Genomic DNA, 14,874 nt, shown 5'->3' with positions numbered 1-14,874 from the left:
CTGCCTCCAAAAGGGTCTGGGGAGGAAAAAAAAAATACAAAGACTAAAAAGAAGTCATTGAAAGTGCAGAAGACGGTTCAAAGAGACAAGAGACAGATTGACAAAGCTCCGGACAGATAGACAGAGCTGATCGAAAGACTGAAGAGCTGGAGTTCATTGCAAAACTAGTCATTTTCGCAACTGGGAATGATCAGGTTCAATGGGGGGCCACCCCCACCCTGGGTGGAGTGATTGGCAGAGAGTAATAGGACAAAGGACTAGGACTCCAGGGTCCCTGTTCCCTTCTTGGGGCCTCCTGCTGCCCTCTGTGGACAGGGCCCTCAAGGGGGCCCTCAAGGGGGCCCTCAAGGGGGCAGAGTTTCTCTTTGGCCCTAACCCAGCTTTAGGCCCCTGGGGGAGGGACAGGAAGGGCGGAGAGAGCTGCAGAAGACTACAGATTGCCTCCCTCTTTGGCCCCTCCCATCCACCCTAAGGGCAGCCCAGGCACCATTCTGAAGCCCCGCAGGAGGCCTTGACACCACCCCCACCCCACCCCACCCCCGCTTCCCCGGCTCTAAAGGGCGCAGTGATGCGAGGCAAAACTCATTAAGGGGCAGACTGTGTCTAACAACCCTTGGAGCGCACCTGGGAGTTTAGGCTTCCACCAGCCTAAGGTCTTAGGTAATGCTGTTGCTGCGAGGCGGTAGACCACTCAGAGATAGTGAGCCAAAAGCCTTAGCTCAAGGCTCAGAGTGGTCAAGAGTCCAGTCCTCGACCACACACTTAAGGCCACCTGCCACGGACACGCTAGTCACCTACCTGCTGGGACACCGGGTTCAGCTGTAGTTTGTCTGGGGCTGAATGGGTCAACAGAGCACGCCTACCCCCTTCCCGCTCCCCGCCCCCCACCCCGCGCACACCCTGGTCTCCATGCCAGCCCCCAACTGTTGTCCATCTGGTGTCCTCTGCAGCCTATAAAGCAGACCTCTGTGTCCTGGCGCTCTGTACCTTCTCCTCGGTCTTGCAGCCCATCCTGCTCAGTGCACCGCGCTGCTGGCAGTGACTCTCAACCGCCCTGAGCTGCAGGGCGCAGGCTGTGCGCCTTAAATGCTGGAAGAGCAGGGCCTACACGGGCAGGTGCCAGCGGCGCTCCACGCCAGAAGCTGAGGCCGCCGAGGCCGTGGCAGCAGGGATCCCGAGGAGCAACAGATGTTTCTCAGGATTCTCTGATGAGAAAGAGCTGAGAGGGTGTCGCGAGCAGAGAGTTTTCACTCAGAATCCGAAACAAAAGAGGCAGGCCAAGAGCAAGTGGTACGATTTAGCAAGAGAGGTTTATTAGCAATACAAAGGCAACTACAACAAAAGGCAGCGGCTAAGGCTCCAAGGCCAAGCCACCAATACCATTCCATTATACTCTTAAAACTATCTTAATTCTAAATAGGAGTAGCATTTAGCATCTTATAATATCAATGTTCTGGGAGCTTATGCCATTAGGGTATACGACCTGATATCGTGAAGTTCGCCGAACAGGTTCGCTGCTGCGACTTGAATCAGTTCTCGGGTTGTTATTGACAGCATGTCTGTCTGCTCCGTCCGGGGGGGAGCGCCCCGTTGGCTGGCAGCATTTCAAGTGATCATGGTGACAGCGAGAGAGAGAGCTAGCTGGCTGCTTCTTCCCGGGGTTTTTATACTAACTTAACCTTTCTCCTCTCTAGTTCACACATCTAGCTTTCTGCGTCACTCTTATCACCAACTTGCAGTTGTGGCTGCTCCTAGGTCAGAACTTACTACTAAGGTTTTATCTATCACTCACACATCTGGTCAGACGTCAGCTTTTTGGGCTGTCAGCTATTTTCTACGCTGGGCTTTGAAACAAGCCGTGACATGTCCTACACTGGGCTTTGAAACAAGCCCTGACATGTTTATTACAGAGGGAAAAGAATGAAAACAATGAAAGGAGGCATGGTGGCACACACGCCTGTAGCCCCAGTTCTGGGGAGGTGGAGCCAAAGGGATCACAAGTCCCAGGACAGTCTGAGGCATATAGGGGGTTTGCGGCCAGGCTTAGCTATATGATACCCTGTCACTAAGCCAGTTTGTTTGCGCAAAGCGAAGGGGTTGGAGAGATGTCTTAGAAGCTAAGGATGCTTATTGCTCTTCCCCACCAAGTGCCTCACAACTGCTTGTAACTCCAGCTCCATGGCATCTGATGCTCTCTTTTAACCTCTGAAGGCACTAGTGGTATCTGTAACCCCGGCACTCAGGAAGCTGGGGCTGGAGCATCACTGTGGGTTCTAGGCCTAGGCTACAGAGTAGAACCTTATCTAACAACAACAACAACAACAACAACAACAACAACAACAACAAGCCTGCTAGAAGGCTCAGTGAGTGAAAGAGAGAAAATGAACACGGCTCAAGTAAAAGACTAGCCACACGTGGGCGGGTCAGTCAGTCTGGACTACAAGAGTGAGACCTTGTCTCAAAAGAAAATTAATTAAAATTACAAAATGGGCTAGCAAGATGGCTCAGATGCTTGCCACTAAACTGGTGACCTGAATTCAGTCCCTAGACCAACATCTGAGCTCCATATGTGGGCCATGCAAGTGTGCATGTGCACAGGTATAGCGCTCTCTCTCTCTCTCTCTCTCTCTCTCTCTCTCTCTCTCTCTCTCTCTCTTTCTCTCTCTCTGTGTGTGTGTGTGTGTGTGTGTGCGCGCGCGCGCGCGTATCTCAATAAATAAATGGAATAAAAATATACTTCAAAGAGTGACAATGCTAGTACAAGGCCCAGAACCCAGGCAGAATGCTCTCTCAAATCTGTTTTTTGTAACACCCCTGCAAATAAATGGCACCCACTTTCATTGTGAGGCTTCCAGAAGGCTGGGTCGATAGCTTTTCTTAGCTCACGAGATCTGTGACAGATGTGATCTTCTCTCCTTGGGACAGACACAGCAAGCTTGCCAGCAGACAAGTCGGATGCAGCAGGAATCGGGACAATAGGGTCAGAATCTAGGACAAGGAACTCCTTCCTATCTGTCTTCTCTGACTACTCGATGAGCATGGGACGTGGGAGAGAGATAACAGCTTTGAAAATCAGCGCTCCAGAATCCTGGACGCCGGCCAGAAAACCAGTGTCAGTCAGGGCCACAAACTCTCTGAAAGGTGAATTAACAGAGGAGACCGTCAAGGCAATGCTCCTCCAAAGAGCATTAGACAGTAGTGAGCTGGGCATGGTGCCTTACACCTGCAGTCCAAACACCAGGGAGCTGAAACAGAGGAATCATTTTGAGTTCCAGGCAAGCCTGGGCTACATAATGAAACCCCGTGTCACAGTCATAGTTGTACAGAATAATGCATTTCAGAAAAGCACTGCAGGTGACTTCACTAGACTCCTACTGTCTGACCTGGGTGCTGTTTTCATATTCTATGAACTGTTTTCTGATGAAAAGTTCCTAGGTAGTGTCCATGGGTCACTCACTGTCTTCCTCCAGTGCTCCCAAGTTCTTCATTACAGAAGCCAGTGTAGGTTAAATGAGACTATAATGGGTCAACTTTGAGCTAGCTGGCAGCTTTGCTTGGAGCCCTCCTTGGGATTTGGTCTTGTGTGGTCCAGCTTATCCATGCAGAGGTTGTAAGCTCCTTATAGGATCTTGACTCTTGGGATGGGAAAAAAAAATCCTGGAAAAGGAAATAGGTAGAGGCCAGGGAAGCAAACCCTGGCTGAGTGTAAGAGCCTGGTACACAGCAGGTAGGGTTCTACTACTTTCTCATGCAGTAGAAAAGGTGTTGCAACACAGTAATTCTCTCTGTGATATATGTATGGTTGTGTGTGTGTGTGTGTGTGTGTGTGTGTGTGTGATTTGTGTGTTTGTGCATGCTTAGGCATGTGTGCAGGCCCTTGTTTACACAGTAGTGTCCATATGAATGTTTGTGTGCATGCATGCTTTCAGGTATGGTAGAGCATGTGTGTGTGTCCATGTTACATATATGTATAGGGGGTGAAAGCTTGTGTAAGTGTTTATGGGTATGGGTGCTTGTATGTGGAAGTGAGTGTGTGTGTGTGAATGGGCATGTGTGGATTTGTGTGTGTGTGTTGCATATATTTCTGTTCACTTGCTCATGGAACATCTTAAACAATGATAGATACCAACTTTAATGAGGACGTACTGTGTTGGCTGACTTTGCATCCATCAAACATGGCGTGCAGCTGCCCATCTGTCTGCCTCCCACCTAGCTCCCTACAACATACGGACACAAACACTACTCCTTTCACTTACACATCCTGCACACAGCAGCACTCTCTGGATATAGTGTCTCTCCCTTGGCTATGAACTAGCTGCTTAGTCCTATGCAGCTAATGTTTATCTGGTCTCAAGTCTGTGCTTTTGACAGTAAGTTGCTGGCAGTGAAGGTTCTTGGGTTCACAGCTTGCAGAATTGTCAAAGTTCTTACTGTTCCTACACTATTATGTATTGTTTTTAAAATGATCTGTATTACCTGTAGGCCCAGTTAGCAATCAATCAAGACACAGACACTTGTTCTATTTTAAGGTAGCCTTAGTTAACCAGGGGCAGGGCAGACTTTAATCCTCTAAACTACCTCACATAATGGGGCAGGCATGAGATCCCTGCTTCAATCCCATGCCATCTGTGTGTAATAACCTCTATCAAGCTACCTCCCATATACTTGTTAATGTTTTTCATCTGGGCTGGATTCTCCATCCACACCACCAGCCATGTGTTTTTCCTCCAGCTAATCCATGGCGGCCTTCCTCTCTTCGCTTCAGGTCTTTCTCCTTCTCTTTTCTCCTGGTGGTGGTCCTTCTTCTTCCCAGGATTCCTTTCTTTCTCTTGGCCCCACCTATCTCCTGCCCTGTCCAGGTGGGATGGCTTTTTATTGAGCAAAAGGTAAATCACAGAGACAGAAAGCAGTAATTAGCATCAAAATACACCAAACCATCCCCCAACAGTTATGTTCAATAATGACCTGACCCAATCCCACAATGTTGAGAACTGAGCAACTGCAGCCACACAGGGTCTAAATTGAGCCAGTAGAAATCTATGAAATGCCTCTTTACACTGGGATTCACTTGTTACTGCTTTCAGGTTTTTCCTCTTAAGTTTTACATTGTTAGAATGCATCATTAACAGAATGCATCATTATCAAGAGAGAAACAGGAATGCTGAATCCTCTCTGTGACATTGGTTTTGACTTACTTGTGGAGGACTCACTTCATCTCCTGGATGCCACACACAGAGAGGAAGCATCACATCATGCTCCATGTTTTAGGAGTGCACATGTTCAAAGATAGCATGACTTCCCCTATCTACATGCTTCTTTTTTTGTTGTTGTTTTTTGTTGTTTTGTTTTGTTCTTAGTTTTTCGAGACAGGGTTTCTCTATGTGTATCCCTGGCTGTCCTGCACTCACTTCGTAGACCAGGCTGGCCTCGAACTCACAGAGATCCGCCTGCCTCTGCCTCCCAAGTGCTGGGATTAAAGGCGTGCGCCACCATGCAGCTCTGCCTACATGCTTCTTTAGCATGGCTCATCATCCCCAATTTATACCATTTGCCGACACACCTGTGGAAAAGATTAACTACAAAATATCCACCATTATTCTCTCCTCTGGGATTTGGGGGTGCATGGTGAATAATTTGTGTGGCCCTCCATTTTTGTTTCCCCAAAGCCTCAGCAAGTACTGATTTTTCTGAAAACTCAAATTTTTATCTTTGATCTTGCTATTTTGGCCATCTGAGGATCATGTCCAAGCCTTATCAGCTACAGGCCAGCGCTGGTGGCAGCTCAGGCCATCCTCCCAAATGGACATATTGTTACTACCTAGTTTTTGTAGTGTCACAAGAGGCACAAGTGATTCCCATCTAGGTTTCCTTCATACCAAGCTGGATGTGATCAGAATCTACGTGACTGGGAGCCAACCTCCTTGTGCTGGATGTAGATTGCCACACTACCACTCGATAATTTTAGAATGACATCTTTTATATGCATAATTTTTAGCTGATTTCACATTATCCAACAACACACGACATGGCTCTTAAGTATCACGTTATCTGAAATATCACATGCAATTGTGCGTTAGTCCCTACTGGGCATGAGCTGTCATTGTGTGGTAGTTCCTAGAGCACTCCTTGTGGCCCAAAGGGAGGCTTCTTGATGAATTCTCATCCACTGCTGGTGTAATTTACAAAGCCTGTGATGCACAGCTTTTGACCTGTGAAAAAGAATAAAGTCCAAAGCAGCCTGATTCTGCAATGTGTTGGGCAGTATGTGATTCTGTCACACAACATAGGCCTGCGAATGCTCACTGGAGAGCAAACAAATGCAGGACGGTCATCTCTCTCCCCGCTAAAAATATCTAAGATGACTCAGATGTCCTCTATAAACCCACGCTCAGGACCAGTTATTTCAGTCCAGGCTGTGAAACTGAAGAGTCCCCAGTCTTTTCCCTATGGAAGAACAAATGAATAGCACAAGGATGAGGCACTGCCATCATCTCTGAGGAGCACTAACTTCAGCATCACACATGTGTGATATGGAGTAGCTTCAACACTGTACTCGAGACAGAATACGATGCTTTGTGATATTGTCTGTCTGGATAACCGTGTGGAACCAACATAATTTTCTGTGTCATATTTTCCACCAAAGATGGAGGGCTGAGGGCTCAGTCAGCTTCCTAAAGCCCCTGATGGAGTAATCCTTGCTGATCTACATATCCTCCACGTTGTGTCCCTCAATGGGACCACTTGACGGTGGCTGTCAGGATTCTAGGCAATTCTCATCTGGGTTTTCTGTATCTCCAGCTTATTTTTGATGGTTTCTTTTCTCCTGGATTTGGGAGACAAAACACAGTTGGATCAGACTGGGGCTGTATCACCTGGCGGTCAGTTGGTATTTGCCTCATTGGTGAGTTCACAGTTCAAAGTGGGTATCTTTTTCTGAGGAGGCCTTGATTCTAGCACAGGGAATGTGTTCAAGATGTCTTTGGCTTTCTTTGGCCTCCTCAGTTCTCTCAAGGATGCTGTCAGAGAAGGAAAGGCAATCACACCCAGAAGTGTCCTAATTGGGCTACAGGGTGGACAAAATCAGGTTACGTTTCCACATAGAACACAGAAGTCAAGAAAGAACACCCACTCAGGCTTGCCATAGCTGCTGAGGATGGGATGGGATGGCGGCTCACTTGCCTGGCACACTCAGTGCTCCTGCTGGAGCAGCTCTGCCTGCATGGAGCTCTTGTCCTGGGCTGAGGCCTCTTCTGGCCCATACTGACGTATTTCAGACCTAGGAGAGGAAGGAACACAGGTCTGGTGAGAGCCTGCTATGTCAGCTGTTGAGCCCACACCAGAGACCACCTGGGCCTGGATTTTTTTTCTCATTAAAAAAAAAAACAGCTAAAAGATGAACTGAAAACTGCACTCTGTGGTGGACTATAAAAAAATGAACAACACATTTTTCCAATAGTCCAGTTGCATTAGTTTGAAAAAAAATAAGTGTTTTCAATGTCTGAGTCACAGTTTAGGAGAGATGTGGCCAACTTAATCACCTATATGGAGGTACTTTAGGGAGACTGCCCAGGACTGCAATGAAGGCTTTGATGATTCCTATAGTGTAGAAACCTGCTTGGACTCAACATGTCAACCCCTAAACCTGCTTATAACAGAAGAAACAATCGCACAGGAAACAGATGCACACTGCAGAGATCCTGTCATCAGCAGGAGTGTGCTGCATGCAAATCTGCCCAAGGGGAGGAACTCACCACTAATGTGACGTACTTGGAGGAAATAAAGTGCCAGGGGACTAACTGTCTTCCACAAGTGATGTTCCTTCCCCCTGCTCAGTTTAGGACTAGGAGGATTTGTGGGGAGACTTAAGGAATGAAGTACTCAAATCATCCCAGATAGCTCAGAAGGGAGGAAGGGTACACAATTCACAGAAACACTAAGGATCAAATATTATTGCCTGGACAGAAGTTCTTGGTGACTGAACCAGCACAGTACTCTGAGGTTTTCTTTCCCTTGCTGTGGCTGAGAACAATGCAGATGGCCATAAACCCCAAAAAGGGCAGAGATACAGGTGCAGGGAACCCAAGTGGCTCCATCCCTTCTCACAGCCTGGGTCCTAGCTCATCTCAGAGGCACCAAATAATGCTGCATCTTGTCTGCCAAGTCCTTTTGCTGCTGGGTGACCATCTCTTTTTGCTTCATTGGGTCATGCAGTCTTTCATCCAATCCATCCTGTTGTCGTTCATTAGAAGACTGTGTACTCATTGGAGTGGTGCATGTGCGCGCGCGCACGCACGCGCACACACACACACACACACACACACACACACACACACACACAATGTGCCTGAACATATGAGTACATGTGTGCACACAAACAAGCATGCCGTATTGCAGTAAGATGTCACAGAGAGAATTCAGGATTCCTATTTCTTTTGTGTGAGTATGTGTGAGTGTGTGTGTGTGTGTGTGTGTGTGTGTGTGTGTGTGTGTACTAGAATGACTTATAGGCTGTGACAGCTAATTCAACAATGGCTGGCTATGAATGGAAAGTCCAAGAATTCAGTAGTTCCTCAGTCCATGAGGATGGATGTCTCAGCTCATCTTTAGTATGGGGTGGAATCCCAAAGAAGTATGCTCTAATGCCAGTGAAGGACTAGACTGCTAGCAAGGCAAGAGCATGCAGGCAAACAGCTAAACCTGCCTTCTTCCATGTCCTTCTGTAGGTTCCAGCAGAAGGCATGGTTCTCAGTGTCTGTAACATAGCTGCCCAGGCCTTCTTCCCTGTAGAGTCTCTGTTGAGACTACCCGAGTGAAGAAATGCAATGTTTTTTCTAGCCCTGCATGATGGGCCCGTCTCAGTTCAGCATCTAGCAGTTAAAAGGCTAAGAAATCCAGACCCAGGTCCTCTCTGACCCTTCTCCCTTGGGAATGCAGGGAATGACTTCAGCAGATAAGTCATGATGAATGGTCCAGTTGAATAGGCATGGTAACAGCTAAACAGCTGACATGGCAGGTTCCCACCATAGCAGTGTCCCAGATACCTTCCTGCTTTAGGTGTAAAAAAGTCCAGCATGAGCTTAACCAGGCGACAGCCCAGGGACCAGAGCCTCCTGCAGACAGAGCTGCTGCAGCAGGAACACTGAGTGTGCCAGGTAAGTAAACAACTGTCGAGTCTCATCCTTAGCAACCATGCATTCATGAGACGGGCTTTCTTCCTTGACATGAGTTTCCTATGAGAGAATAGACACTGATATTTCTCTACCCAGTGGCCCAGCCATGCTGCTTCTGGGTCTGATTGTCTTTCCTTGTCTTACAACACTGCTTGAGAGACCTAAGGAGGCCCAAGGAAGCCACAGGCAACATGAATTCCTCAAGGTCTTTACTCTAGGATCAAGGCCTCCTCAAAAAAGGCACTTCCTGTTAGCTGAGAACTCAGCAGTGAGGCAACCATCAACCACACACATAGCATAGGATTCTGTCTCCAGCTCAGTGCTGAAGCTGACTCCATGTCACACACAACGTTGCTGATAGCGCAGGGCAGTGATGACAACAATCCCTCTCTCCTCATCTTAGTCATTTGTTCTTCAGTAAGGAGACAAGTGTGGAGCTTACAGTGTCACAGCCTGGACTGAAGTGACCGGTCCTGAGAAAGCATTCACAGAGAATGTTTGAGTCACCTTCAATGTCTTTGGACAGGCAGATGCTCTACATCAAGAAGGTGAACTTTCAAACATTTATCTCCTTTGCAGTGGACAGATTTGAGCAGAGGAAATGCCTTGGCCCAGATAGACACTGGAGGTGCATTTCCACACAGACTTCGATTCCTTTCTGGCTGAGGATGTACTAGGAAGGCTCAGAGAAGGGCTGAGGTGTGCACATGCAGAGCTGCTGGCCTCCAGGAGGACTCTGAGAGTGTAAATTAGCACCTGTCCTGATAGGATATCAAGGATTCTCTAATGGAGATGACTAAAGTGAATTCCAAAGATTTTGAACAAAAGCCTGTAATATGACTCATCTTTGGCCTTGGGAGGTCTTGACCTACAAAGGCCTACTTAGGTAAGGCTACCACTTGTCTTGGTAGGATCTTACAACCAGTGCCTGCCTTCCTAACCCATGCTCAAGGCCAATAACAGGCTATAGGTCCTTAAAAATATCTAGCAAAAGAATACTGATTAGGTTAAATGTTTGTCACGTTTTTGGGAATGGGGGTTTTCTTTTTTGGGAATGGGGGTGTTGTTTTGGTTTGAGGTTTTGTTAATTTTGTGTTATTTCTTTTGTTCTCATTATTGGTTTGCTATTTTACTAAGATTATGCACTAGATATCACGAATGTTGCTTTTAAACCCCTAATGAGTAAAATGACAAATTTGAATGATAAAATGACCTTCCCCATCTTCTCCCTTATGACCCCTCTTTAGTCAGGTGTGGTGTCGCGGTCCTGTAACCCCTAGAACTCCCAGGCAGAGCTGGAGCTCTGAAAGTTCCAGGTGGCTTGGGCTCCATAGTGAGTTCCTAGTCAGGGATCTTAGGGCTACACAGGGAGATGATGGCTTGGATGTGGATGGTGTCACGTGCTCTGTGGATACACACTTCATGATGGAAAAACTATGCTTTATTCTTGAGGTCATACAGTGAGATACCACTAAAATACAGTATACTATGGGCAACTGCACATACTGAAAAGTAAACACATGTATACATATAATTTAAAATAAAAGAAATATTTAAAAAATGTGTTTCTGAGGCAAGACAAAATAAAATAGCCTTCAGACTATGATGAGAATGCTTATAATTTTGTATATTGAAATACATTTATTATGTCTCAGAAAACTTGGACACATGTTCCTTTAGTTTATAACATCTGCAATATAGTGGAAAACCACTGAGATGGACATTGTGATGAGCTGAGAGGAGCCATCCTGGGTCTGGAATTGGGAAAAGAACCAGAGACTCCAACTGGACTATTGTGTTATAAATCGACCATTGATGGGAGGAGGGAGCCAGAGGAGAGTCCAGGGATTACTGGACAACTGGGAGAAGGGCAGAGAAATGAGAGAGAAGGCTGAAGGCTGCGGCAGTGGAGATTGCTTCCATCTGGTAAAGGATCTGCTTACAGGCCAGGAGGTGCTATGAGGAATTTGCCCGTGGAACTGATTACCTGGAAGGTTTATTCTTGTTCTCTTTAACCTCTTTTCCCTCTTTTCCCGGGTTGTAAGGAAGATACCTTTGATAAATAAATATATAATAAAACCTGATTGTTAAGGACAAGAGCCAGCAGCCATTTCTCCAGCTACAAATATTTAATTTTTATTACATAAATATGCAATATATATATATTTTAAGACATAGTTTCTCTCTGTTGTCTTGGCTGCCCTAAAGCTCACTTTGTAGACCAGGCTGGCCTTGAACTTGCAGAGATTTGCCTACTGCTGCTGCCAGAGTGCTGGGACTAAAGATATGCACTACCACCACGGCTAAATATGTTATCACTATTTATATCCTAATTTAGATTTACAGTTTCCAGTATGAATGGGATTGACCACTGTTCTAGTTTGCTTCCTTTTGCTGTGATTACTTTGTCCAAAATAGCTTGGGGAGGAAAGGTTTAGTTTAATTGGGTCAGGTTTTTTAGGTCACACTCCATCACTAAGGACAGACAGAGCAGTAACTTAAGCAAGAACTAGAAACAGATACCATGAAGGAACGCTGCTTGCTGCTTTACTTTCTAGATCATGGTATCTTTGTTTAATAGCTCTGATCTACCTACCTAGGGATGGTGTTACCCAGAGCGGGCTGGGCCCTCCCATATCAATCATAATCAAAACAATCTCCTATAGACATAAAAGCCACTCTGATATGAGCAATTTTTCAGTTGTGGTTCACAATAAATAAAAACTAACCAGAACCTTTCAGATATTTATTAGTTGCATTTTTTTTCTATCATCTGATCAAGTCTACTCTTAAGAATTCACTGACGACTGACTTATATTGTTATGCACATACATATGTACATCCCAGTGCTTTAAAATTCCATGGGAAACATCCTGAGGGTTCTGGACATGTAAATTGAGGTGGAACTCAGGCTGTGAAGACCCATCTTGGAATAGCAATGAATACTTGCTATCACAAAGACAAACAAACCTGTTAGGATTGATTACATAGACTGCTTTACTTTGTCTAAGTTTAGATTTTGCCCTGAATCAAGCAGCACTCTATATAAACATTAGAAAAGGAAGACCTGCTCCAGTTCTGTAAGATTCATATACCATCAGCATCTTCTTCTCCATGACATTTAGTGCAACTACAAAAACTCCAGATAATGCATTCATAATTTTAGCTGAGTGCTAGCCTAAGCAAACACAACTGATCTGATACTACTCCATCAGTGAGAGGTAGTCTATTAAATTGGGGAAATTGCATAAACTTATTCTCTCCAGTAGCAGTGAGATTTTGACAGTGACTCTGCTCTATAAAATACAGAAATTGTACATAGTCTGCCATTCATCCCTTTCCATTGAGCATCAGAAACCCACCAGCAACTTGTGTACTTCAGGTTTTGGGAGCCAGAGTCATGTTATTCAACTCGTTCTTTGTCAGGCAAAAGCGGAGATAAACTACACAAAACCAAACAATTATGTCGCATTCCAACTAGTAAAAACCCAAGGTAGATTAAATTTATTTTAACAAATGGGAGGTCCTAGGGCCAGGTAAAACTCCAAGTGAAAGCTGGCCCAATGAGCTCTTTATGTACACAATACAGCTCAACATTAAATGTACAGCCAATGAAAAGACAATGATATACAGGAAGAATCTGACAGGCTGACGTCAGCATTTACTGTATATGTTTTCATAGTTTCACTCTGACTGGCTGGAGGCTCACCTAATCTGTCACAATTTATATATATTACCCAGGTAGGGTACAGTTCACTAGGAACAGAAGCTACTTTGAGAGAGCATCATTCAAGCATAGACGTAGATCTTAGTCAAACTTAATTCAAGCCAGATGTGGTGGTGCATGCCTTTAGAAACCAGCAGATGGAAGACAGAGAGAGGCAGATCACTGTGAACTGGAGGCCAGCCTGGTCTACTTACAGGCCAGTCACAGTTACACATTGTCTCAAAAAAAAAAGAAAAGAAAAGAAAAGAAAAGAAAAAGGAAGAACAAAAGGAAGGAAGGAAGGAAGCTGGGTGTGGTGGCGCACGCCTTTAGTGCCAGCATTCGAGGAGGCAGAGGCAGGTGGATCCCTTTGAGTTTGAATCCAGCCTGGTCTACAAAGCGAATCCAGGACAGCCAAGGCTACAGAAAAGCCTTATCTCGAAACCACCTCCCCACCAAAGCTAATTTGACAAACTAAAATTATAGACAAGTAGATTTGAATTTAACCAGTTTTCACGTGTCATAAAATACTTTTTGTTTTCTTTAAACAACTTACAATGTAAGGACCATTTCTCGTTTGAAAGCTCAACAAAATCAGGTCTATAGCATTGATGGATGTAGGCTCCAACTTTTTAAAAACCTACTGTATTTGGGGTTCTTTAAATGTTTATGCCTCCCTTTTAACCTACCTACCCTACATAGGAGAGAAAGGGGGTTGATGGGAACAGGAGATGTAGATCTTGTTGAATTTAGTTCCTGGGAGTGATTCCCCTGGCATAGTCAGCAGGATTTTAGGAGACTGGCAATTCCATCTAAGTTGCTGCTGGAACCTGGAGCAGCATCCAGCCAGAACTCAGAGCCCCGAATCTTGAAGTGAAGAGATGAACAGCCAAACAACACCAAGACGCAAAAAGCCCCAGCCTTTTGTTGTGGTCTCATTACATACATACATACATACATACATACATACATACATACATACATACATAAATCTTTTTAAATTCCCTCTTAGAGTGTGTATTAGGATGTTTTTCAGCTGTCAAAAATCAAGAAATGGTTTGACTTTTAAATGGATAAACATCACCTATTCTCTCACAAGGCTGTTCTCCATGCCAATTGGGATTAAAAAACAAAACAAAATAAAACAAAACAAAAGCATCCTATATCTATCCTACACTTGGGATCAAAACAAACACATATTTATATCCACTACAGATGGAGCCAATAAATTTCTGGCTACTGATGGTGACTCCAAATTTTATTAATTTAAAAAAAAATCAAAGTTAATTTCAACTAGCAGAAGGCAAACTGTGTTATTGCCTTTCTGGGGGCCTTAACACTGTCTAGGTTCCTTACACTCTTGGTATATCCAGAAAACCATGTAATTAATAGGCATACAAGACTTGGGTTGCAACGTTTTAAGGAAATGAACAAAGATGGGGAAAGAGAGTTGGAGAAATAGTTTAGTGAGGACCCAAGTTCAGTTCCCAGGACCCACGGTGGGCAGCTCACAGCCGCATGTAACTCCAGCTCCTGAGGATCTGAAGACCTCTTCTGTCCTCAGCCAACACTTGCACTTGCGTGCACAGGATCACAAATACACACTTTGAAAACAAGCAAACATCACAGGCTATCTATCCAGCACACCTTCGTGCTCCAGCTCGTGACTGCGGTCACCAGAAACAGGTCAGCCAAGGGCATAGAGAGTTCCTCAAAGACGTTCAGACGTCCTTTCAGCCAAAACAAGTCCACCAAGCATTAGTGGAGAAAACCGAGCTTGTAACCACCCATCTATAACTCAGCACAAACCACGATACACTGAAACCCATGTCGCGCACGCGCGCCTTATATAAAATTTATATTATCTGAGTATCGCGTGGTCACACCGCTCTCCTGTGTTCATCAGGTATTGAGACCATCTCCCGGTAGTTCCACTGAGACACCGGAGCTTCCCGAAAGTCTGGTGACCCCGAAGCTCCGCCCAGGTGTCCTGGCCTC

General features: G+C 45.4%; 1 long non-coding RNA gene across 3 annotated transcripts; it reads right to left on the bottom strand.

The window, feature by feature from the left end:
* Nucleotides 1-2,373: 2,373 nt before the first annotated feature.
* LOC311595222 lies at nt 2,374-14,854 on the bottom strand. Of its 3 annotated transcripts, none has more exons than XR_014778362.1 (3): nt 14,524-14,854; nt 7,180-7,276; nt 2,374-7,063 (listed from the first exon to the last, which is right to left on the bottom strand). It is a non-coding gene; the product is annotated as an uncharacterized lncRNA (long non-coding RNA). The 3 variants fall into 3 exon arrangements; XR_014778363.1 differs by having other exon boundaries at nt 2,374-6,823; nt 14,524-14,853; XR_014778364.1 differs by lacking the exon at nt 2,374-7,063 and having other exon boundaries at nt 7,179-7,276; nt 14,524-14,850.
* Between the last annotated feature and the right edge of the window lie 20 nt (nt 14,855-14,874).

Source organism: Acomys minous (genome assembly GCF_964271855.1).
Source record: "Acomys minous genome assembly, chromosome: 3".
Classification (NCBI taxonomy): domain Eukaryota; kingdom Metazoa; phylum Chordata; class Mammalia; order Rodentia; family Muridae; genus Acomys; species Acomys minous.
Note: the sequence above shows the minus strand (reverse complement) of the source record. Positions and strands in the feature narration are given on the sequence as shown.